General features: G+C 39.4%; 1 long non-coding RNA gene across 6 annotated transcripts in view; it reads right to left on the reverse strand.

The window, feature by feature from the left end:
• LOC103101232 (uncharacterized) overlaps window positions 1–24,479 on the reverse strand; it is a 202,465-nt gene that overhangs the window by 7,285 nt on the left and 170,701 nt on the right. For 4 of the 6 annotated variants that reach the window (XR_008912485.1, XR_008912486.1, XR_008912488.1 and 1 more), the window contains 2 exons: window positions 20,534–20,658; window positions 204–760 (listed from right to left, as the gene is read on the reverse strand). This is a non-coding gene — a long non-coding RNA (uncharacterized LOC103101232). Of the gene's footprint in view, window positions 1–203; window positions 761–20,533; window positions 20,659–22,649; window positions 22,714–24,479 lie in introns of all 6 variants that reach the window. The other 2 variants (XR_008912487.1, XR_008912489.1) reach the window with 2 other exon arrangements.

Below are 24,479 nucleotides of genomic sequence, written 5' to 3' on the forward strand. Positions count from 1 at the left end.
CTCACTGAACTGTCCTGAGATGCATGCTATAAGAAAGTTTAAAAAAAAAAAAAAAGAGGATTTTGACTTGCCTGGCAGTCTTTGCTAGGAGGTAAAACTCACAGATTCTCAGTCTTTTATTTTTTCATTTACTCTTAATGTTCTCTAAATGGCATCAAAAGATGAATTTCAAAGAAGTCTAATTTATTTAAGCGTTCACTTACCCAGCAAACATAGTTAAAGATTATATCAGACATCTGCACTGGCTTCAATCATGTGTCTAGCAATGAAACCCAAACCTTCCTCATGTTATGCATCATTTGGCTCCCTTGCTATCAAAGGGAACTTTAAAGGCATTATTCCAAATGCCCATTGACAGGAATGCTATCATGCTGGGTATTAATCTGCCAAGATGAATCTGGAAGAGAAAACGTCTCTCAATAAGAAGCATAAACTCCGAAAACAGAATACTAAAATCTCCCTGAAAAGAGCAGGGCAGGGACATGTAATTGACGAGGCTGCGTAATTAACAACGCTGGTAATTGACACGGCTGTGTAACTGACAAGGCTGCCTTTGCGAAGTGTGTTTTCCATTGGCTGCTGCTCTCTGGGAGAAGATGAAAGCCCTCTCTGGCTGTGAGTTCATTAATCCTCCTCCCGCCCATCCGCCGTGGCACAGGGCTGCTGCGTTCTCTCTTTGCCCAGTGCGCCGAGACCACGGCCACTGAAGTCTTCTATGAGGTGGCCCTGATGTGAACTCCATTACTTCTGAGTCACTTCTCTGTAATAAAGTATGAGATTATCGTTGGAGTCACAGCTGGAGGGGGAATGCGGCATTAACTCGTGAACCGATCTGTCCCTTTTCCTTCGCCCTGACTTATTACCCGACACAGTGAAAGTGCCTAAAATATGCCTGTCTACAGGTGCATTATTAATGGCCTATCACTGGGCCTCGAAGAGAGAGTTCAAAGACATCCCAAATACGTGTAACTACTAATTGGAGACTCACTCAACTACCTGAAATCATTCTGAAGGCAGATTAAACAGCAAACCCATTTGTTGGGCGACACCCCAGACATTTCCGACATGTGATTTCTCTTCAATTATTCTCCAGGCCACCTCCTCCTAGGAAGATTGCTTTAACATAGATAATTAGGGGAAACCCCATAGGTTTGAAATACGCCTGCTAGTTTGGCTGGAAGCTAACATTACGGAGCTGTCATTTCTTGCCGGTGATTTTTCTGTTCCAGACAACATCAACTACCACCAAGCAGAATTCTTTTTCCACTGTTGTTTTATCAATCAGACTTAGCACCTTTCTTGGGAAAAGCAAATAAAATTTCCTGGACATGATGAGAAATGTTGTGGCCGTTGACAGCCTTTAGAGAGACTAATTATATTATAATATTAGAAAGCTCTAAAGGGTACATTATTTCCCCGATAATACAGAAAAAAAGAATGACTCTAAAGTGAACTGAGAAAAATTAGTTTACTTCAAATATGTATGTGAATAGAAAGAAGTACCACCATGTGTAATTATTTTGTATTTAATAATTAAAGGGAGGGGGATAACTAGGATTGGGCAATAGGGGCTTTTAACTAGGGCATCTAATTTAGACGGTACTGATAAACATTACCCAAATATATGGGGTGAGGGACTGAACATTAAGCTAAAACACAAAGAATTGAAAAAGGAATAAGGATAGAATGGAAGAAAGCCACTATAAGGAGAAGAGCTCTGCTTGGCAATGTCCCCCTAGTATATGGTTTTGTAAGTTCATTTCCCAAGAGAACATAGCCTAACAGTGTTGGTGAAGACATGGCACCTATGCAGAGCTGGTACTCAAGGAGCTGCTCCATTCCCCCTCTTCCCAGCACCTGAGCACATTTTTGCATGCCACACTCCTCTGTTCAACCACCCAAAGCAAGCACTTTCTCCCTCAACTCTCTCAGGTAATCTGAGGGGCTCACAGACTGCTTTTATTTGTCCTTTGGGTACTTGAACCCAGAAAAGGTTCACCAACCAAATGTCCTCACTGGCTCTTTCCATTTTAAGGATTCTCAAATTATGATTTTTCTATTTTGTTCAATTTAAATGTTGTTGGACTCTGAATATTTAAATTGGTGGTCTCCAGGGATTTAATTTCTAAATCCCAAAATAAGTTACTAAAGTAATGGAATTTATGGTAGTTTATTTACAATATTTACAATAGAAGGAAGGTATTAAGGAATGAGAAAGAGAGAGAAAACTCTGGCTTCTTCTGATACCAGTTAGAATTTCTAAGCCCCAGCCAGGGGAAGAGAGTCTCAAGAAGTTGGGCCTTTCCTGGAGGCTTCATGTCTCCAGAAAGGCAGTATCACTAAGTCAGCTTTTCACTCACGAACTGAGACAGTCTCAAAGAAGTCTGGGTGTCTGCCTTCTGGTCACTCCTCTGAGTCAGTGCCTGAATCTCCAAATGAATGTCTGTCTTCCCTTCAGCACCAAGTGACTGATCCTTCACTCCAAGCCCAATCTTTTTTCCCTCTGTTTAAAGACCTTTTCCTCTTTTGTCACCTCCTCTAAATTTTCATGTTTACCAATCATAGCAGATGCTTTTCTCAAGGACTTCCCATTCTTTAGTTCTCACCTTCTCTGGTTAGGTTATATCTTTTTGGGTTACTTAACACCTCTTCTGTTAAGTTCGCCTTTTGTAGTCAAAATCTAAAAATAGATTGTAGCTTACAATTCTAGCTTCACTATAAAGGAAGAATTAAGTACCTTCATTGTTAAAATCAGGAGATTACAATTTTATCTTCACAATAAAGAAAGAGCTAAGTATCTTCATTATTACAATCAGGAGATAGCTAAATCCAATCTTCATAGTTTGTGTTTATCTCATACCATTAATTTAATATTCTACTTTAAAAAGAAAAGAAAGGAAAGGAAAAAGTATTTGGTATATGTCTATAGAGTAGTAACATATCTTTTATGAATTTTATTTTATTTAGAATATTTTTCTATGGTTATATGATTCATGATCCCCCCCCCAACTTTTTCTTCCCCCATCCCAGAACTGACAAGCAGTTCCACTGGATTATACATGCGTCATTGTTCAAAACCTATTTCCATGTTATTCATATTTGCAGTAGAGTGATCCTTTAACATCAAAGCCCCAATCACATCCCCATCGAACTATGTGATCAATCATATGTTTTTCTTGTGTGAGTAACATACCTTTTTAGGGATAATTGAACAGTATTGTCCCTACTTGAAAAACATTGGTTCCCTGAGCTGTTGAGTAGGCTATATAGAAAGACAAGGTGTGGATGGGGTTGTTAATTAAGTTTAAGTTTTTTCTCTGCCCTGGTCATTAAATCATATAGAAATAGCCAAATCTAAGCATTCCATCCAGTGTCCAGAGAGTAGGGGTCTGGAGAGGTGACAACAGATTGCCACATCAATGAATGAGCATTAGTTAAATGCTTATTATGTGTGAGGCACTGTGCTAAGCTCTGAGGATGGAATAGTGCCTACGGTCAAGGAGATTTCACTCTGATGGGAGCAGACAATGCACAAAGGAGAACTAGAAAATGACTTGGAGGTAGAGGTGTAGTTCCAGGCAAGAGCAGGTGAAAAGTCACCTATCAGAACCTGGGATTCCAGAGGCAGAGTCCAGATTATGGTGAAATGAGGATGGCCAGAATACAATCCAGAGTACAAGCAACAAGGTTTGGAAATGGCTGGGAAGGTGGATCTGTGTCTGCCATTATTGTCTAGGAAAAACCCAAATCTCCATCATTGCATAACTAGTGCCCAAGTATGGCAAAAGTGTATTACTGGTCTCTAGACACTGCCCGTTGCCCCCCACCCCAGCCCTGCATCTCTCTCTCTCTCCTTTGTTCATCACTGGCCAGAGGACAAGGTGACTCTAGCATTGGGATTGGATTTGGAAGTTGACTCATCCTAGGCAGCACCTACTATCTTCTTCACTGAATCATCTCCTTTTTCTAGCCCCTAAGGGTCTAATCAATTAACAATACTAGGTGTCAGGTACTAGGAATATAAAGATAAAGGTGAGACAGCCATTGCCCTCAAGGAACCTAGATTTTAACATAGATGACAACACACATAACAGTGTGGTGATAAAAGAAGGAAGTTTTGGCATAGGGGTTGTGACTAGCCCCACAGGGCAACAGATCCATCCAATAGGAATAAAAATATTGATTTGGACTCTGGAAGACTCGGCAACTCTGATCAAAGGATGATCCACCCTCTTTCCAAAGGACTAAAGGTGAAACATGTTCTCCACTTCCAGATAAAGAACTTCAAGACTCTGAGTGCAGATTGAAGCATATTATTTCCTCTGTTCTCGTTTTTATTTCTTTTTTTCTTCACAGCATGACTAATATGGGAATATGTTTTTCACTTCTGCATATATATGTGTATAAGAATCGTATTTCATGCCTTCTCAGTGGGTGGGAGAGAAGTTAGAAAAAGGGATAGAATTGTAACAAAAACATTTTAATTTTAAAAGTATTCAAAAAACAAAACTGATTTGATCTGATTATTTTCTCCAGAGCAAGAAATATAAAGTGTCATGAGGAATAAGTATCAATTGTAGGGTAAATGAATAGCTCTGATGTCCAGTGGATGGACAGATGATACTTGAAACATGGTGGGGAGCTTGTTAGATATTCATACATTGATAAAGATAGTTCAGTCCCAAGGAGGATAAAAATATCCATTTCATACCTATTCTATTATTTTATGCTCATAGAAATTTGCCTCCCTCTGCAAGACATTATCAGATCAGCTTCCCTCTCTAGCATGAGAGGCGGGGGGGGGGGGAGGCCCTTTTATTTTTCCCTATCCCCTAGGTCAGAAGAAGTTGGCAAAGCTGTTGTTCCCTGCCCTCACTACCAGATACCTCTAGTTACCATCATCATCCTGAAGCCTCTTCTCCATCAGGCTACATCAATCAGACTTGCCCCCAAGTCACTCTCTTTTCTGAAGAAATTCAGGACCTGGCTCATCATCTTCCTCTCTACCCCAACTCTTTAGTTAGCTCATCAGTCAATAGACATTTTATTAAGAACCTACTATGTACTAGACACTGGGGACTTCACCATTTGCACAGATAACCTTTCCACAATCCTGGTCTCTGTTAAAATTCTCACCTCTCATGGCCTGTATCCCCATCCTATTTCTGCTACCCTCAAGGATGATCATACCCTTAATCTTGTAATCACTCATACATTTCTGCCTCCATAATCCTGAGTTCTAACATTTCTTGCCCCTTCACCCTATCATATGGCAGCTCGGTGACTCAGTGAATAGAGTGCCAGGCTTGGAGTCAGGAAACATCTTCCTAAATTCAGATCCCATCTCAGACATTTACTAGCTGTGTGACCCTAGGCAAGTCACTTACCCTGGTTTGCTTCAGTTTCCTCATCTATAAAATGAGATGGAAAAGAAAATTGGCAGATCATCCCAGTGTCTTTGCCAAGAAAATTCAAAATGTAGTGATGAAAAGTTGATGACAGCAAATGTTGAAAAAAGCTTCCCTATCATTATCTCATTTCCCATTTTTCCATCTGCCAAACTCTTGAACCCTTTCTTCACCTTCCCAATAACTTACTGTCCCTCCAGCTTTTTGTTCTTTCAGTCCTTTTCCCTGACTTTGCCCTCCCTTTGCAACCTTTACAGCCTTGATTAATTATGTTTGATACACTAAGAGGGAAATCCCTTCCCCTTTTTCTATTGTCATTCATGTCTTGCCAAGTACCAACAAGGAATTCTCCCCAATATCTGCCTCCTCTCTTCCTGTTCCCAAACAACAACAATAACAATAGCATTTGTATTACACTTTAAAGTTTGCCAAGGTCTTTACATATGTTATCACATTTGATGCTCACAGCAGTCTCCTGCGGAAGGTTTTATTATTCTCTTCATTTTAAATATGAAGAAATAGGCTGAGAGGTGATTTGCACAGAGTCCAAGCAAAAGTATACTCACATCTGATTGCAAATCTAGGACTGTATCATCTACACCACTGGGCTGCCCCACAAATTCACGAGATTATAAGATCAAGTGACTTTCCCAGGGTCACACAGTTACTAAATGGCTATGGCAGAATTTGATATCAGGTCTTCCTGGCTCCAAGTCCACTATCTCATCTATTATACCTCTGAGCTCCCTATCATGGTATATTTCATATTCCTGAAAGCCCCTAGAGGAAGATTACCTAATCATTCCAATTGGATTAACTAAGAGTTTTTGTTGTCTAATCACAACCGGGCAAAGATGCCAAACCAAATTTTTTTTAGTACTTTCTTCCTTGGCTCTCTATTACAATCCTTAATGAGACGATACGAAACTTCTCCTTTCCTTATAACAGCACACTTGCTAGTCCTACCTATTCCCTTGCAGCAAAGACCCTCATGTACAGTAAGGAGAAAATTAAGGTTACCGAAATCAGAGTCAGCCATCATGAACTTCCATTTCCCTACTAGACTCCTCAAACCCATCCTACATCGTCTCCCATTCTTTCCTCCTCTGTTACAATCTCTGAGCAAGTAGCTGCCACCTAACTGACTCTGGTAGTGCTTACAGTGCCTTAATTACAAGTGCCATCATTTCTTTTTTTTTTCATTCAAGACTAGGGGGTGGGGCGGCTACAGGTCTGTTATATAGACCAATCCAAATGGATTCTCCCAATGATGGCCAAAACCAGACACGAGATTCTTTCGGTATTTCCTGAGCACCCACTTCAATTTGACAGCCTTTTATTAAAGATGCATTCTGTGTCAGACTCTACACTTGACTAGGTGGTACAAAGCCAAAGAATTCCTGCCCTTAAGCAGCTTGGATTCGATAGGCAGGAAAGATGTCCTCTGTTAAGTTAAATACAAAATGGATACCAGGTAAATACTCAATCTTGGTCGTGATATACTGTCCACTGAAGGAATCAGGAAAAACCTTCCACAGGAGCCCAGAAAGGATTGCAAGGAATGAGATGGCAAGAGAGAGCATTCCATTCATAGGAGAACAGCCTCTGCAAAGGTTCAGACACTGAAGATGGAATATTGTGTGAAGAGAAGAGCAAACAAAAGGACCGGAAGATAGATAGCATGTGAGGAAGTAGTGTGGAAACAGCCTAGAAAAAGAGCTTCGAATCATATTATGAAAGGATCACAATGTGAAATTGAATGACAATATGACATGGTGTCTGGAAAGTGGATCTTAAAGTCAGAAAGACCCAAGTTCAAGTTTCTTCTCTGCCATCTACTGGTTATATGAGTCAGAGAAGTCATTTAAACTCTTGATGGGCAAATCTCTAAAACTACTTTACAGAGAAGGTGCTGGCCTGCTTTGGGAGAAGGAGTTTCCACATCTGGAAGTTCCCTCTACCAATAACATCATAGACCTGTCTCAGTTCCTGTCCCTATGAGAAATTAGAATTTGCTGTCTAATAAAGAAACAGAAACATATCATGGCATAGCGGAGACACCACTGGATCTGGAATTCAAGAACTTGCTTTCGAAATCTAGTTCTACTCCTTTGAGACCTTAGCCAAATACTTAGCCTCACTAAGGTTTTCTTCTTATCTAAATGAACAGGATTGACTGGTTGAGTTTTTGTTTCTTTTCCTTTTGGTTACTTCTGGAAAGGGATTCAGGGAAGACTTCATGGAGTAGATGGAATTTGAGCTAAGCCATACAGCAAAGTTAGGAATCTCAGAGGCTGATGTGGGAGGGAAAGGGCATTCCAAACAAAGGAAACAAGAAGCAAGGTCATAGATGAAAGAAAACCCATGACACATTAGGGGGCACATTAGGGAAGGTACGCAGCAGGCACAATGGAGAAGTGGTAGGAGGTAGAAAGGTATAATAGGAAGAGAATGGGAGGCAGAGGTACAGAATATTATGTAACATCCCAAAAGAGAGAACAGCTAAATGCCTGAGGCTATAGGGGTGGGCAATTGCCAGCTATTTCCCAGGGTTATTTAAAGGCACTAGGAAACAGCCTGAAGGCTGGTATTGGTTATTTTGGAGACTGGAACCAGTCCAGGGTGGAGGAAGGGGCAGAGCATGAAGGAGAGATGGCATTTGTGTTGAGTTTTTGCGTTGGGTTCAGAGTTGGAGGAGAGATTCTATGGGGGTACCGAAATGAACCAGAATATAGTATAAAGAGAAGGAGCCTATTAGCATAGTGCCTGGGCCAGAGTAAGTGATCAATAAATATTTGTTGATTGACTAACTGGAAGGCGTAAATATGAAGCAGAGTGCTGTAAGAAATGAAGTGAACCTTGGCTATTAACTGAACCTCAATCCAAAGGGAACTATGTATAAATGCGTTCCAATCACTTGACACTGCCCTCTCCCCACAAACATACGCATATACCACAAACACTGGCATAAAAAGGAAGTTGTGAAAGACATTCATCAAATTCTGCCTCTTAAATGAGATATTTTCTTTTTTTAATGAGATATTTTCTTTTTTTTTTTTTAAACCCTTACCTTCCGTCTTGGAGTCATTACTGTGTATTGGCTCCAAGGCAGAAGAGTGGTAAGGGCTAGGCAATGGGGGTCAAGTCACTTGCCCAGGGTCACACAGCTGGGAAGTGTCTGAAGCCAGATTTGAACCTAGAACCTCCCGTCTCTAGGACTGGCTCTCAATCCACTGAGCTACCCAGCTGCCCCCTAATGAGATATTTTCTAAGAGCTTTTACTAGGTTCTTTTAAGTAGAGGATTCAGAGAAGAATAGTGAGGCAAGTTAGAGAGGACAGTATAGCTATTTAGAGAATCAATCACATGTGATTCTGACACAAGCATTACAACAGAATTTAGAACCAGAGGACCCAAGTTCAAATCCTGACTGCTACATAACACATTATGATTTGGGTCAAATTTATCAACTTCTATTTGCCTCAGTTTATTCCCTCCTAAACTAAAGAGTTTAGACAAGGATGATGTCTCAGGTTTCTTCTAGATTTTACTCTTATGATCTCAGAAGACTTGAAAAGCTAGTTGACAACACAAACAAGGATGGCACAAAATGAAATGGCAGAAATATCATTTTAATCATGGAAGATCCATTGAAATATTGAGTCATCCAAACAGCTAAGAATTCTTTTTCTTCTATCACAAGTCTGCACTTCTTATGCTTTTCCATGTGGACTTTCCTTATTTCCATGGAAATGTTAAATACTTATTCTAAATAGTAGATAGAAATGAAGGTAATATCAGTTTTCTAGAAAGCTAAAATAGTGCAATTGACTTTGACAGAAAAGATAATTTTAATGACTTTCTATAACAAAATACAAAGTTTTTAAGTCTCCTAAGATGAAGGAGATGATATGAGGAGTCATCAGTTTTCTAAGCTACATCATACCAACTTTAAACAAGACATGGCTATGTACCCAGATCAAGAACTTCTCTTCTTTGTTGATAATTATTCTGTAAGTCTCATTCAAGGGCAACATTTTACAACAAGAGCTCTTCTCTTCTAAAGCCTTTTTGAATTGTCTTCTCTCTCTACAGGGAAAAACTAGTCCAAAGAATCCATATTTTGGTCTGTTTGGCAACATGACAGTTTCAGGTCATGTTTCCTCAGGCCACCCAGGATCGAGTGAAGTCAGAAACCCTCAGATCTATGCCCCTCTTGTGTTGTCTGTAAAGGACAATTGCTGACACTTCTCGGTGGATCATTAGTCATGCTGTACTGCCCTAATGGTGTCGTCTTCATTACATGGTCTAGATTCTTCTTCATTGTCTCTGTTTTCACACAAAAATCACAAGAACTGCAGACCTATCTTGGATTGATAGAAATGTTGGTGAAGTGTTCCCTGTGGCTGTAGCTGAAGGATTCTCTCAGCATGAACATTTCATCAGGGCTGCTGAGACAGTCATAATTGCCAAAATGTTTTTTCTCTCCCAGATACACTGTGGACCTTTCCAATAATGAGAATATTGAATAAAAATAATTTCAGGCAAATTCTATAGCCCTCATACCTTTTGTTTATTAAGCTAGATTCCCCTTCATGCTGGACAGCCTGTGGGCACGCCATTCAAGCTAACTTAATCAAAGCAAAGCTAAGTGGGAATGAATTTATTTTCAGGTAAAAAAAATAAGAAATAGCCATGTGAGTCAGGCTGCCTCAGACAGGCATGTGGCAAGAGCACAGCATAAGTTAGTAACAGCTCTCAAGGTCAAGATAAGATATGCAGAAGTTTCATCAGTAAGGGGAGACAAATTTCACTGCTGGAAAATATCATAATGAAAATTACATGGAAAAGTTGTAAACCATTTAAAAGATTTAATGGAATCCAGCAGAAAGCTCTGTGATAAGAAGTTTAACCATTCATTGAAAGACCAGCACTGGTTGGTTGGTGGTTGTTGAAGGGGGCAATGAAATCTCTCCTGGGTCTGATGGCAGCTTGACGCAGACCATTGGGAATGGTGGCAGACTCAGTGGCTGGAATTCAGTATTCATCCCTTTAGAAATGTTTCCAGTTCTAAAAAAAATTTTAATGATCTTTCCATTCTAGTTATTTAATCTGTGACGTTGGCTTTGGAGTCTAATGGTTAATGGCACACAATTAGTTCACCATTGACATTAACTAACCAACAATTTAGCTATTTAAAGATGTTAACATTTCCCCAGTTACTGTCTGCTCAGAGGCCCATCCAAATCTCTTAGTGGTTATTGATGTACAGTTCAAAATCGTTATCATCATCATCAAGCAATTACCACCAAAGGTTTGCTTTTCAAACAAAGTGACAAAAATCCCTGCAATTATCTTCAACCATTTTCTTCCAGAGTGCACAGATAACTTTATAAAAAGGAATCACAAATGTAGGATGAAATAGACATACCATGCCAAGTGGACCGTCAGACCATCATTTTTCCCCTAAGCTAAAAAGTTATTCAAGTGTCATAACAGGGTTTTTTTTTTGAGTAAGTTGCCAGGAAAGGAGAGGAGGAAAGAAGGGGATAACTGAAGGACAGATCACACTTTAAGCCATACACTAAGTCTACCCCAATCTCTGAAGAGATCTACTCCCAGGAAGGATTCAATTCTATCTAACCCATCAAAGTGGAGAAAGTAGAAAGGATGAAATAGCCACCCACCAATTCTAACTGGAACCTGGTTAACAACCTTTGGAAATGTATAATTGAAAATCTGTTACCCTAAAAAAGAACTACATTTCCCGGGAGCCCACTGACTTCCTGTCATTATGTACTTCCTGTAGACAGAGGATAAAGTCAGTGGGCATTCTGGCTCTCTCTTTGACTTGGATGTCACAAGCATGGTAGTGGTAAGCATGGGGGTTTTGAACTGGTCAATCAGCCATGGTGAAATAGTGAAGGTAAACTGAGGAAATTATTTCTTGCTGCAATGACTGATGTATTCTGGCTTGTGACTAGAGAGAGCTGTTACTAAGTATGGGGACACACCTGATGCTGCTTAGTTATAATAATGGAAGTAGAGAGATAGAAGGATACTATCCACAGGGATGCTTCCACACAGGGGAACTGCTCTGGGGAATGCTCTGGGGTTTGCCTACTGATGCCTACTAATGGCTGATAGATTCATCTATTTCCTAATCTCCTCCTCCCTTTCACTCCCTCCCTTCTCCAACCCTCTCCTTCCTGCCTCCCTCACCTCCCAGTTCTTCTTGAAGCCTTTGACTTCTTCCCTCTCCCCTGAGTGAACTATAAAGATACTCCTTTCTTTTACTTTTTCAAGTCAAGAGGTTTATTGGGATAACAGGATAGGAAACTGAGGAAAGTGATGAGGATTTCCCTAATCTATAATGAGGGAGAATTTGAGGGTTTGAGAAAGTAGTCCAGTCACAACTGTGACTCTAAGACAGTTAGAGAGATGGAGGACAACAACTGTTTAAAATCTTCTTTCTTCTTCACAAAATCATCAAGGTCTCTCAACTTAACCCCAGAAGTCCCCTCAAGGGTCCTTCAATTTGTGACAGAAGTTGATAAGATCAGTTCAGCTGCTTCCCCTCAACAGTCAGCCACCAAGAAAAGTCTCTCCTTCAGCCTGGCTTTCCTCCAACTCTTGGTCACTCAAATCTCAGAGAGAGAGACAGAATCAGATCCTCCTTTGGTCAAAGCCCAAAGCCAAGCCAAGACCCCAAGGGTTTTTCAGCCAGCTTCAACTCCCCAAGAGAGAAACCAAAGTCCAAAGTCTCTCCGTTTCTCCTGGCCATCTCAACTCTCAGAGAGAGACAAAGTCACCAGTTTCTCAGTTTCTCCTGGCCAGCTCAATTGCCCAGAGCCAGAGAGCCAGAGTCAGAAGTCCTGCTTCTTCTCCTCTGTGACCAGAAACCTCAACTGCCACTCCTGGGAACATTCCATTTGGAACCTTCTCCTTGACTGACAGTCAGGTCCCCAGCCCCCTCCTCTTGCATCTTGGCTTGTCCTGCAAAACCTCCCTTTCTTCCTGTCTCTATCACAATGGGCATGTGATTTTTATTTTGTATCCCTCTTATTCCTTTATTTTCTAATAAATCTCTTAAAATACAATATTTTTATTATTGCACATCAATTTTAATTTTTACAATATGCATGTACATATAACCCAATTAATTCAAGGTATTATATTAATTATTAATTGATATTATTAAGTATAGCTAACAGTTAGAATATTAATTATTAGCTAAGAGAATATGGATATTAATTAATATTATTTTATTGATTATTAAGTAATACCAATTAATGTTAATTGATATTCATTAATAGCTAACAGTTAGAATATGGATAAAACTTCATAAATATTATTTCACTTGACCCTCACTACTGTTTGGAGGTAGGTATTACTTTTGTCCTCATTTTATGATGTGGAAATAGATGTAGACAGAAGTTAAATGACTTGCCCAGCATCACAGCTAAGAAGTCTATGAGGCCAAATTTGAATCCAGTTCTTCCAGACTCCAGGTTGATTACTCTACCCCCTATTCCATCTGCCAATAATTCTATATTAATACCTATATGTATATTTAAGGATAGATTTTACCTCTAAGCACTACCTGACAAGTCTTTTCATTCATTTCACTGTGACCTCCCTTAACCACTCAGAGCCACTCTTCCTCACTGACAGGGTTTACCATTTCCCATAGATCATCAGTTCTCCTTATCCAAAGAATGGTTGAAGTTGGAGAAAGAACTTATTCCCCACTGCCCCAAAAAAAGGAAAAACAAAAATAAAACATATTTCTTGATTGTAGCTTTATGAGAAGTAGACAATCAGGCTTTTATATTGGTTTTCTGATCTCAAATTATCATAAGACTGAGAGCCTCTAAGTTAACCTTTCATCTATTCTGTTTATCTCTTATGCTTAACTAATTCAAAGGTTCCCCATTGGAATGGAAACCTCCTGAGCAATGGGACAGTTTTGCTTTTCTTTGTGGTCCTTCATAAATATTTGTTGAATAGGCCTGGCCTTTAAGAATTACAAAAGTAAAACTATTGAAAGAGAGGAGATCCTTGGGCACCCAAACTGTAAATGTGGCTATTTGTGATCACTCTACCCTAGAAATGGGCTTGAGATCCCAGCCACCAAAGCGTAGACCCCAACCTGGTTCAACTCAGTCCACATATATTCAGAGTAATAGCTAATGATCATAAGGAGATAAGAGCTATGAATTCCAGTGGAAGTCATCATGTAATTGGAGTTCACGTTTACTGATGAGAAGCTGTAAATCATCTCACCAACTGAAATAATCCAGCCAGCTTAACTGTTAGCCTTTCTTTTCATTAGCAATGTGGGCATTTCATTGGTAGGAGAGTGGCTTTTTATGTCTATAATAAAATAACTAGAAGAGAGGGTTCTTTTAAGAGAGAGAAAGTAGAAAAATCACTTTGTTTTTATCAGATTGAACTTCATTCTTCATTAGGAAGAATTAGCAAAAGCAATCCTTTTGCATATTTTCATTTAGGGAGATTTGATTAACCATTCAGGATTAGAGGGAGTCATTGAATGATTCCTTTGCAATGTCTTCATTAGAAGTGATTCTTCACCTCGTATTTTGGGCCCATTTCTCTGGTAAAGCTTCCTAATGTAAAAAGAATAGAAGCTGAAAAGTCCAGTCATTTAGAGCCCTAATGATCTATTTTAATGCCCTCAGGTCTGTAGCATAAAATGGCAGGAAGCCAAGGGGAGCATTTCATTCTCTACACTTCATATTTAAACATGACGTTTAGGAATCCAAAGACCTAGATTTAGAAAGAACTGGAGAGATCAGAGAGGACAACCTCTTCCTTTTTCAAGGGAGAAACCTGAGGCCATGATAAGTGGTTTGACCAAGATCATGGAGAGGGAGGAGTGGAGGAAAAAAGGGGGAAAAGAGGAAGAGCAAAAAGTGAGGAAAAGAAGGAGAGGGGAGAAAAACAGAGAGAATGGGGAAGAAAAGAAGAAAGAAGAGTGGGAGGGATAAGAGTAGGGAAAGAGGGAAAAGATAAGAAGGGGAAGGGGAGGAGGAAAAAGAAGAAAAGGAGATGTGGAAGAAGAGGAAGAAGATAGAAAAAGGAGAAGAAAAGGACAAAAGAGAAGAAATGGAGAAAAGGAGGAGGAGAAAGATGGGGAAGAGGAAGAAGAAGAAGAAGGAAGAAGAGAAAGTAGAGAAGAGAATTAAAATATCTGCTTCAATAATTTTAAGAGCTCTTAACTTTGTAACTCTTTTTCTTCTTCAAACCTCTGTATAATTACCCTTAAAGCTACCAAGAATGCAAAACCCATAGCAAGACTAAACCTAAAAGGGTTAGCTAGGTGGCTCAGTAGACTGAAAGGCAGGCTCAGAGAGAAAAACCTTAGTTCAAATCTGGACTCAGACATTTCCTAGCTCTGTGACCTTGGACAAGTCCTTTAATCCCCATTGGCTGGCCCTTACTACTCTTCTATCTTGGAACCAATACACAATATTGATTGGAAGGTAAGTGTTATTTAAAAAAAAAAAAAGACCGAGCCTAGAAGGCATTTTTGACTAAGAGAAAATCCTGGGTTTTAGTCACAGTCGTGCTAAAAACTAGCTAAATGGTAGTAAACAAGCCAAAGCTAAGTCCAAATTTTCTCATTGCATCACCCATCCTTAAAGTTCTTTAACAATGTGAATGACTAACATTCTTGTCTTTAAAAACTATTCTTGGCACAATGAGGTACCAAGCTCTAAGATGCCTTGCAGTTCTAAGGTTTAATGACATTCTGGGGTCATTTCTATGCCCCCTTCCAGCACAAACATTTTGTAATTCCCATGATTCCATGGAGACCAAAGGAGACAAGGTGGCAATGATACACTTGCCAGGTGATAAAACATGTACAGTAGAGAAAGGAAACAAAAGAAAAATAAATTAAAATGTGTTTACTCCTTTTAAAATGTGCAGAAAAAGTCAGTGGGATCAATTGAGCCTTCTCGTTGGGACTTAGGGGAAAATAGCTCACATACAAAAAATAATAATAATAACTTCATAGAAGTCAGAGAGAGGAAGCTACTAGGAGAAAACAGTTTGGACATGAGAATTTTGCCAAATCTTTTTAAAATAAACAAAGAAAAAAATGAAGAAAAGCAAGGTCAAAACATGCAAGTGCAGATGACTTAAAACTTTGATCAGGTAGAAAGACAGACAAGTCATCATGTGAGAGAATATTCTCCTACTAGGTAGCCCTCTGCCCCAAGATCTCCTGGATGGTTTAAAACCAGGCATCCAGAACAGAACATTTCTGACAATTTTCAGTGTTAGAACTGCACTGTCACCAAGTCACTGTCTGAAAAGTACAAATGGCTAGGGCTTCTTTGTGGAATAAAAAATTCAGTTTAACAACCCCAACCCCAAATGAGGCATCCCAACATGATGGGGAAATCTATAATTGACAGACGAACAAGTATTGCCATTGAGTCCCAAGAGTAATCTGGATTCTCTCAATCACCAAACCAGAAGATGGACTTCAAATCCCATTTAGGGGATACATTGCTGTGAGAGAGCAGGCTCTGTGGGAAGATTGGGCACCTCATGAGTGCACCAGCACCAGCAGTCAATCCTGAAAAGGGCTACATTGATCTGTGATGATGGAGAGCAACCTTTGCCAGGACGTTAGTGACAAGCCAGGAGACAGTTGCTGAGGATGTGAACTTGGCCAGAATGACTCAAGTAGTCACTTTTAGAGAGTTGAAGAGGACCTCAATGGTCATCCAATCTATGCACAAAAGGAATTCCTTCTATAAACTAACCTATATAAGTGGTCATGAAAACCCCAATGGATGCTTATACCACTACCTCTCCAAAGAGCACATTCCACTTTTGTACAGTTTTAATTATTAAGGATTTCTGCCTGATATTGAACCCAAATGGGACTCTTTCCAACATCCAACTTCCCTTGTTCCTATTTTACCATACAAAACAAGTATACTCCCTCCTCCCCAAGGTAGCCCTTCTTTGAATATTGCAAGACAGCTTCTATGTCCTATTCAAGTCTTCTTTTCTGCGGGTAAATCATGGCAAGTTTGTCGACTCAATTCTTATACAGCATGGATTCATGACCTTCCGCCATCTTGTTTGTCCTTCTCTAGACACTCTCCAGTTTATCAGTATCTCCATAAGATAACACACAACTTCAGGCTTGACGAGGACAGAATATTGGACTATTCCAAGGAGCTATGGCTCCTCTTAATGTAGTTCAAGATAACATCAGCTTTTTTAGCTGACACATAACACTGCTGACTCATATTAAACAGTGTATTCTACTAAGCCACCCACATCTTTTTTTTTCAGAAAAATTGCTATCTATTCATGCTCATGAAGTTGACCTTCTATACCCACATATAAGACTTCAGGCTGGTCTGACTTTAAGGGATGTTTAACTTAATAAAATGAAGTATTTTGGGATGTGAGGTTTGGAAAGGGGGTGTTCATTTTCCTAAAAAATCATCAAGGTTTTTTTTTTCCTGTTTAAAATAATCCTGTCAAAAGAAAAACTACAGCTTTTAAATTCCAGGAATCTTAATGTTTGCCCAAACTTAGAATCAGAGCTAGAAAGGTTCATACATCAAACATATATCACAAATCATTTCCGGCAAGTAGTACAGCGTTCCGTGGGTTGAAGAGCTTCTGGGACACGGACCCATAGGAAGAATATGGGATTACAGACCTTGCATTCTGGCCTTTTGCTGCTAGAGTGATCACTGATACATGGGATGAAAAGGGGATGGAACAGAATGAGGGGAGAGCCAATGTTTGCCAGCTTCCTATTTTAACTCATTCTTCTGGCTAACTTGGGCAGACAGTATTTTTTTGGTGGGTTCCTTGGAGAGTCCTAAAGATGCCTTTCTTAGCGCATCTTGTACATCATCAGGTCCTAATGCAGATACTCATCAGTCACAGTACTATGACAACCATGGGAGGTCCACAATCTTCTGAACCCATAAAATCCATTTAACAAGCCTCTGGCTGAAGGGAACTGAGGAAGTATAAGGGGTTCTCTTCCCCCTCTCCTAGGTGATTTCTTCTCAGTCACTTGCCTGGAATTGCCTCAAAACAAGACTGGTCCATCACTGGAATGGCCGATTCCAAACTAGCTTACTGCTCTTGGTCTGAGCACCACAGGGCATGACTGACTCTGCAACCACTTCCAACATACTCCCTGGGTAGTGTCATTTCATGCAAAGTCTACACGTATTTTTGCTCCTTGCAAACTGATTAAGGACTTTTCATGTCTAGTTTAATGGCATGGATTGATGGATTCAATGGAAGAATGCTTGAACAAATCTCCTCATTCCTACGCATACAGAAAGACAGACCACATACAAGGAGACACACATACAGACACACACCTGAAGGTGTATATTATTTCCCTAAATAGAATCTCAAGGCCTAGAAAACTGGAGCTGCTTCATTTTTCTTTGTATCCATACTGCCCACCAAAAGGCAAACATTTAATAAGTTATAATATATTTATTGGTAGCTTTGTGACCTTGGGTAAGTCACTTTTCTCTAGACCCCAGTACAGTCACCCTTAAAAATCCAACAATTAATGAGCATATACATGAACACTATAGGACAGTCAATCCCTTCTCTCAAGGAGCTTGCCTTCCAATGGGAGAAACAATAGCTACACATTTAATTTTAGATAAAATAAACATGAAGCAAATTTTTGGAGAGAGACATGGGAAAGTAGGAAAGAATAGGGTGCCATATGCAAGAGGTGACATTTGAGTTAACCCTTGGAGGTAAGTAAGAATTTTTAGAGGTGAAGGTAAGGAGGGCATTCATTTCAAACATGGGGTGTCCAATGTGAAAAACAGGAATCAATACAATTCAGTTGGATATTATCATCTATAAAAGGCAGTCGGAACTAATAATAAGACTGGAAGGATAAGCTGAAACCACATTGTGAAGGGCTTTAAATGTCAAAGAGAGGTAATGGAGAACCACTGGAATTCGTTGAGCACACCTAGGACAGTTTGTCTTTTCCATATGACTCCTCCATTAAGAAAATTCAAGATAAAAACCAGAAGGGAATTTTTAGAATTTTTGCTAGAATCCTAGTACTATAAAACCAGATTTTCATGCTATTAAAAATGAAAAAAGGAGTGCTTAAATGCTAATAGAAAATCAGGCTGAGACATTTCTGGGGAAGTAATGTGGGAACAAGCTTTAAAAGGTTAATGGGAAAATATTTTTGTGTGGCTTACTGTGGTCAAGTTGTTTTATTTGTAGAGATGACATTTTGGCTCGTGATAAAGTCCTGAAATGGGAATTAGGTTCTTCACAGTGAGGCTGGTTAAGTTAAAGGCTGTCAATTTGAAACTTAATTACAAGAACAGAAAACTGTTTCACAAAATAAATTGATTTGGGATGCTTAATTACTGCGGAAAGAATTTTGTGGACCAAAGTATGCTTTCAGAAGGACACAGTTGTTGTTTTAGCTCTATTAATATTCAGGAAATTTAAACATTCACCGAAACTTTCTCCTGTTTAACTGCCAACAACAACCAAGGTCTTCAGTCTATGGATGACTATGAGGAGAGGGCATTCGAGAGCTACTTAGACACTAAAGGTTAAAGTCATAGGGTTATTCATTAGTGGGAAGGGTCTAAATATCATTTCATTTAACTGAGTTGGTGACATAATTCACATTTATTGTATAAATTCTACTGCTGCAGGGCTTGAAAACTCAAGTGTTCAATTCAACCACTTGGCACCAACCAAAGCTAATGAAACTAGCATCCTGCAACAAGGTCGGGTTGGACTGTGTTAACAAATAGGTTGGCCACAACTTCCCTAATGATTCTTTGAATGTTGTGACCTAGACAAAGACTATGAAAATTCAACTCTATGATATCATGGTCAGGCTTCTTAACCTATACATATTTGGCCTTGAATTCCTACTGACCTGGGACTACCGACATCTCTATGTAGAATTCTAAGACAGCTGTGCAAGAATTCTCAACTAAGGAGCATCTGGAAAAAGATACTCACCAGCCCAGATAGGAGAGTCTCCGTCTTCAAATGTTCTATGATTAGTGCCCTCTTTAAGCAATACTCCTCCATTTCCTATAGCCTGTTCTTATATGGATGATAGTCGTAGCTAAAGTTAATATTCCATTAAACCAATGGATCACTAGTGTCATTAATTAGGGTACACTCAGCCCACAGATAGCTTTTGGAGACATAGATTCATAGTTGAGGGGCATAAAGGTGAATCCATGCTTTCCTTTCTTTAAATCCTTACTTTTTGTCCTAGTAACAATTATAAAACAGGACAAGGAATACACAAATAGGGTTGTGACCTGCTCAGAGTCACACAGCTAGGAAGAGTCAAAGGTGAAATTTGAACACAGGTCCTCCTGATTCCAGACCTGGTGCTCTATCCCCTGAATCATCTAATTGCTTACATGCATTAATTTCTTTTTCTTTCTTTTCAAACCCTTACTTTCCATCTTAGAGTCAAACATGTGTATTGGTTCCAAGGCAGAAGAGCAGTAAAGACTAAGCAATGGGGGACATATGCTAGGAAATGTCTGAGACCAGATTTGAACCCAGTACTTTCTATCTCTATGCCTGACTCTCAAACCATGGATCCACTCAGCTGCTCCCCATGCATTCCTTTCAAAAATACTACTATTCAAATTCAAATAAAATTCAAATTCAAATATTCAAAATTCAAAAATAATAAATTTGAATGCATTTTAATCAACCAAAGCACCAGGCTAGGCAGGAATCAAATCCCTTCTATAGCTTCACTAGTAAGTGGTTATTCAGTCTCTACTTGAATAGTTTCTTTAACAGAGAGCTCACTTCCATACAAATGAGGGAGCCCATTACATTATGGGAATCCTAACAAAGTTCTGCCTTATATTCAATCAAAATCAGCATCCTCATTAAAATCCATTGATCCTAATTAAAACTACAAAAGAAAAGTCTAATTACTCTTCCTCATCTCAACCCTTCAATGATTTGAAAATGGACACCACAGTACCACTAAATTTATCTTCTCAAACGTATACATCCCATTTCCTGCAACCAATACTCACATGGTATAATTTCAAATCCACTCACCATCCTGATTCCACCTCCTTGTACTGTGTAATTCAGTGCCCCAGGGAAATGCAACACAAGAGATCACTGGATCAGTAGGAGCAGATCAGGACTTGATATTTCTTCAACAACAGTCTAAGATGACACTGAAATGAAATGGATGGAGAGAACTGGCTACAGAGTCAAGACTTGGTCCTACCTTTGACCCATATTAACTGTGGGAATAGGGGTGTCAATCAACCTTTTGATCAGTCATCCCAGTCAATTCTCCAAGACTGTGAGTTTCAGAGAAGGGATCCTTTAAGGATCTCCATACAATGATGAAAGCATAGTTCCAATTGAAAAAAAAATAGATGGTTTCAGTCATTTTGGTGGCCATGTCCCATTGTTTACTCTCTCAGTCCTTTGCCTTTGAGAGAATATTCTCCCCACCAAATTCCTTGGCACTGCCAAATGACTCAGGATCAGAAAAAAATATTGGTTTATCCCATAGAAATAAAATTAAGGAAGATGATTTACCGCTGGACCCTAAGAATCACTGGGTCCTTCCATCTGACTTAGAGCTGAAACTCCCTCTATGTTTTGTTTTCTTGACATTTTGTTGCTTTTCTATTTATAATCCAAGCATTTAGCAAAACACTTGGCATATAGTAATCCCTTTGTTTTTTTAATTATTCATTTACAAATGTTGTGTTAACCACACCACATCTCTAGGTCTGTTCTTTACAAATTGATGACAAATCTCTACCATCCTGAACTTAAAAAAAAATTTTTTTTAAAAGAACTTAGAATCAATCCTAAGTACTGGTTCCAAGGCAGAAGAGAAGTAAGGGCTGGGCAATTGGGGTTATGTGACTTGTCCAGAGTCACACAACTAGGAAGTGTCTGAGGTCAAATTTGAACCCAGGACCTCCCATCTCCAGGCCTCACCCTCTCTCCACTGAGCTAGACAGCTCCACCCATCCTGTACTTTTTCAGTCTATATTCCTAACTTACACAGAAGACTTTCTATTTGGCCCTATTAAGTTTTACCTTCTTAGTCTCATCCCATGGCTATGTAACCCATAAGAATCTTTTTTAATCTTGATTCTGTCGTCTGCTGCAATAACTATCTATCCCAGTTTTGTGTCGTTTGACACATTGGATAAGCATGACCAATAAAGATGCTGAATAGTGAATAGGAGAGACCAAGGACATGCCCTTTCTAAATACCCAGCTTGGGCTGACATTTCGATTCAAATTAATTAAATCCCAAACAAACCTGTAATAAGTGGTCTCTATCTATAAGACAATGTGTTGGGTGCCAGGAATACAAAAATATCCAGAAGACAAAAACTCTGCCTTCGAGAAATGTATACTTTAATGGGAGAGGAAGAGAAGAGAATTAAAAGGGACAAACGTGAAACAGATAGCTGAGCACAGAGAACAGATCATTAAATTTAGAATCAGGATGACCTGAGTTCAAATCCTGCCTCAAACACTTACTAACCATGTGAACTCTGGACAAATTATTTAACCAGTATTTGCCTCAGAATTTCCTGTTTGCAAAATTCTGAAAATGACAATATGAATATCATCTCTCCCTCCCCAAAATTTTTATGAAAATAAAATTAAATGTTTGGAAATTGCTTTGTAAACCTTAAAGTACTCTATAAATACTATTATTTTTATTTTTTAAACCCTTCTTAGAATCACTATTGTTCATTAATTCTAAGGCATTATTTTTATTTTATTAGAATTAATAAATTTATTAGAATTAATACATTAATTCTAAAAGTGGTAAGGGCTAAGCAAAGGGGATTAAGTGACGTGCCCAGGGTCACAAAGCTAGGAAGTATCTGAAGCCAAATTTGAACCCAGGACCTCCCATCTCTAGGTCTGGCTCTCCATCCACTGAGTGACCCAGCTGCCCCCTAAATACTATTATTGTTTTAAAAACCTATAAATCAAAGTAGAGTTTGATAAGGGCCAAATAAAATGAAGGCAGAGACTCATACTTGGAATCGTATGTATTTTCTAACACAAGAGGGCTAGAGTGAGAAAGAACAAGTAGAGAATTACCCAGCTCTATTTCACCAGAACAAAAGACTGTGGCCATTGATCAAGGGTGAAAATCTCTTTTGGTTGAACCTCTTACATTTTAGCTAGAGCAATTGATCAAGTGGGAGTAATCATCAAGGTTTCTTCCTTTAACTTTCAATCTAGAGGAAAGAAATCATGCAGAAAACCAAATATAGATTTTTTCTCCTCAAAACTGAGAAATGGGGGAGGCAATTATAAGCTATAATAATACACTAGGAAAGAATAAAGACATTCTTGGGGGAGGGGAGAGGGGAGGTCACTAGATCAGACAATAGCAGAGCAGTCCAAGGACTAAAAATATTGGGAGTCTTTGACATAGAAATCTAGTACTTCTCCCCAGCCTCTCCTCTCCTCTCCTCTCTCTCTCATGACTCCTTCTAAAGCCTAGTACAGTCATTCCCCTATTCAAAAACCTTCTTGAATCAATGACAAAACACCAATTTGTTGGGCTGCCCTTTAAAGAGAGTCTCCAGCTCACATTTCCAGGATCACTGCCTATCACAGTCATTCACACTCTACATGCCCACCAATATGGCATTCCTGTTCCTGGTCCATCTCCCTCCTCTCCACACCTCTGCAAAGCTTTCCTTCATGACCAGAATGTACTCTTTCTACCCTCAAAACTACTTCAGTGTCTTGTTCAGGGGCTACTTCTTACAGGAAACCTCTCTCATCATTTTTTTTGCTAATGTTCTCTGGCTCTTAACTAAAATGATCCTAGTATACTTCTCTAATTATATATCGCCCCAATAAAACCTGAACTCCGATATCAATAATTTTTTGTTATCTTGTCTTTGTATCTCTAGTGTCTAGCACACTTCCTCATGTAAGTAGTGTAAATCTTGAAATTTCTCAGACTTGTGAATGTTAAAAATTTCCACATTGGGGAATTCTCCATTGGAACAATTCCCTACCGGGAACATTCCCCATTTTGACAGTGAGAACCCTACTTGGATCAGAAATGGGAGGACCTCTGCTCCACCCTACTTGGGATTGCTTTGGGGGAGAGAACTCCTGGCTAAACAATGAAAGTACTTTAACCCATACTTATAATGAGGCAAAAAGTTCTTTAAGCCATGCCTATTTTTAGAATTAATATAATGGGGTGCTAAGTACCTGTTAAAGGTCAGGCAACTTGTAAACTTGCCAGGAGCAAAGAGGTGAAAACTTATTCAGAAGTTTTTTCTGGTTCAAACCTACTAAAGGGATTAGTCGACTCAGCAGTGAATTCAGAATGGGCTGTCCTTTGGAAAACGTCTACTGTGATTGGTAGATGGAAGAACTTAGGGGAGGTGACATAGGAGAAAACCCCCTATATAAGAAAAAGCAGAATTGCTTGAGAGCAATCCTTTTGGAAAAATCCTTTTGGAGAATCCTTTTGGAGGATCGCTTGAGGAGCTCTCTTGAGAGAGGCTCTGGAGAAGGGAAACTCTTGGAGGACAATCTCTAAGGAGGTCTTGCTGGAGCTCCTCTGAGGGGACTCTGTCCCTCTGGAGGCTCTGGAGAGAGGCCCTTTGAAACAGTCTCTGGCTGGAAGGCTCTTTGAGGAGGACTCTGGCTGGAACTCTCTCTGAGGAGACTCTGTCACTAGAATCCTTTCTTAGACAGACCTTGTGGTGAGTGATAAAAGACTGACTGACTGATCTCTCTCTCTCTCTTAAGACTCAGGTCTAGGCCATGTTGGCTTAAGGCCCTTCATTTTTATTTCCTTTTTCTCTCTTTCTCTCTTTTCTTTAATTCCTCATTGTATTATTAATTAAATTCTCTATAAAAAAAACCCAGTTGACTTGGGTATATTCAATAATTGGGAATATTTCCCTGGCGACCACCTTATATTTGATTTAAAAACAAGACACTGTAGTGAAAACATATTTTCTGCGGTCAC

This window comes from Monodelphis domestica, chromosome 5 (genome assembly GCF_027887165.1).
Source record: "Monodelphis domestica isolate mMonDom1 chromosome 5, mMonDom1.pri, whole genome shotgun sequence".
In the NCBI taxonomy this organism is placed as follows: Eukaryota; Metazoa; Chordata; class Mammalia; order Didelphimorphia; family Didelphidae; genus Monodelphis; species Monodelphis domestica.